At 32.2% G+C, this 2,484-nt stretch overlaps 1 long non-coding RNA gene across 1 annotated transcript; it reads right to left on the reverse strand.

Annotated features, from left to right (window-relative positions):
* Positions 1 to 621: 621 nt before the first annotated feature.
* LOC132604036 (uncharacterized) lies at positions 622 to 1,890 on the reverse strand. Its single transcript, XR_009568623.1, has 2 exons — positions 1,159 to 1,890; positions 622 to 837 (listed from the first exon to the last, which is right to left on the reverse strand). It is a non-coding gene; the product is annotated as an uncharacterized LOC132604036 (long non-coding RNA).
* Positions 1,891 to 2,484: the final 594 nt, after the last annotated feature.

Here is a 2,484-nt window from a genome sequence, read left to right on the forward strand (position 1 = left end):
GAGATTAATATTTATGTGTACACATGATGAAAAGATGATTAAAGGAATTGCCAAAAATAAGATAGCATATAAAAATAAATATGTATACATACATGTACGTAAAATGGAATGTGTATCATATAGTCTTGTAAAATAGTTTGGGCCACTATACTTTGGTCCTAATAGTAGTTCTCGTTAAAAAACTTGAAGAATCAACCTGCTCATGTTAATTATCGAGAAAGAATAAATGCCAAAAATGATTTGGACCCTTTGGTACATAAAAATCGTTTTGCACCCAATACTTTTTGAAACCCGATCCTCGACAAAAGTTAATTTGTACTTATAAGGATTCTGCAATGATGTCTTTTGATGCTCAGATCCCAAAAATGGTTATGCTGTTTCAAGAAAAATATTAGTAACAACCGTTTATAAAGAAAATAGTCTTTTACTCCTTTCTTTTTGTAAAATATTCCTTTTGACAACTTGGGAATATGCTAAGCAAATCACCTGGAAAACGATTAAGATATTATCTAAATTGAGTGACTAGTTGAAATCTAATACCTAAAGAAAGGGGAGGGGGTGAGACGATCAAATAAACCGTTCTACTTAATCACTCTTTTAAGAGCACAAACCCAAAACAAAAACGCTGCAACACAAGTCCATAAAAATGTTAGTCAAGATACAAACAACATATATAATATTAGTCAATACAAAGACATGAAATTTAGAGAGAGGAAGAAGGATGGGGGACTCTTTTGACGCGAATGATGGCTGCTAGACACGAGCGGAGTGCACAACTGTTGTTTCTCTGCTTATCATATTCTGGGCAGAAATGGGGTTGCTACAACTCCAATGCTCCTAAGCGTTCATGAAAAATAAAGGCAGAGAAGGATTAGATATACAGTCCCAACAATAAGAGATGGAAATAATTAACATCATATGCTAATTAAGCAGATCGATACACACTTTTAGAACTTAGTTTACCCAAGAGGGATCTTAGATGTTAAGAAAACAGATGCCTTTAATCCGCACTTTAATAAATTGAAACTAGATTTAGTTTAAGCTACAGAAAACTAGCAGATGTAACATGATAGGGTCCTACGCTAACTTCAGACTGGACTATAACTCTTATAGCGCTAAACATGCTCCAGCCCCAACAATGGCCAGAAATAAACTTACCCACAATATAGAAGAAATACCACTTGGTCATGAATTCACACAGCATGGTTTCTACCTAAGAAGGTTCAGTTTGTGCACTTGCCCATTTTACTTAATTCCAAAGACATGACAAAGTGAAAATGCAGGGATCAAACAACCATGGAAAACAAGAGGTAGATTCGAGTTGGTTTTATACAGACATGAGGCATTAGGAGATGTCACATTCTTCGAGACAGCGAATTGAGGCTATTGTCGTTGTCGAGACCTCGAATTCGCTCGAAGTAGTTTGTTGTTTAGCCCAGAACTCAAGAAGATTTTTAGATAGCCAAAAGACTTAAGAGTTAAAAGTTGATTTTCTGAGAATCCAAGCTTAGATAAAAAGGGATTTTTATGAAAAATGAAAAGCTTAGATTAAAGAGAGATTTTCTCTAGTTGTGGACTCGTTAAAAAAAAAAAGGATTTTTCCAATTGTTCTCATAAAATGAAAGAAGGAGGTTTTCCACTGAGAAAGCTTGTAAAAAATAATAAGAGAAGAGGATTCTCTCCCAATTGAAAAGTTTGTTCGAAAGGAGGGATTTCTTAGCCTTAAAAAACTTGTTTAAACACACAGCTAAAGGGTTGTATTTATAGCCAGATTTAGGAGCTCAACAGCTTCTCAAGGAAGCCTAGAATTCAAAATTCAAACAAGAAGTGGAGGAAATCCTTTTCAGACTGATTGGAAAGGAAGAGAGCCGTGGAGAGTGAGAATCCAGCGATCCTGGTGTTGACACCCAATTTTGTCCCGCCTTCCTCCAAAATATTTATTTACGCTTCTAATATTTTTGGCAACTTAAGAAATAATTATTTATACTTTATTACAATTTTTAGCTTTTTATTAATATCAGTGTTGCATTATCCTATTGTAGTCACTAGCTATTATTATTTTTTATTTTTACTGTTACTACTACCACTATTATCATTATTATCATTATTATTATTATTATTATTATTATTATTATTATTATTATTATTATTATTATTATTTTTGTTATTATTATTATTATTATTTACCAGTATTATTATAATCTGCATTATAATCATTTCTAACATTTTATTTACTGTCTTATGCACACGCATCGCATTTATTATTGCGCAATTAAACAATAACATTTATTTACTGTTAAGCTTTTAAAATATATTATCGCACGGTTACTATAACATCGTGTAACTTTATTTAGTAATAAATATATTTTATAGTAAATAATATTTTGGCACACGTTAATATATAATTAAGGAAAGAGGGTCTTTTATTTAATTTTAGGAGCCCAAATTGTTTCTTTCATTCAGCCAACATTAGTCCAAATCCGA

Source organism: Lycium barbarum, chromosome 7, assembly GCF_019175385.1.
Source record: "Lycium barbarum isolate Lr01 chromosome 7, ASM1917538v2, whole genome shotgun sequence".
Classification (NCBI taxonomy): Eukaryota; Viridiplantae; Streptophyta; class Magnoliopsida; order Solanales; family Solanaceae; genus Lycium; species Lycium barbarum.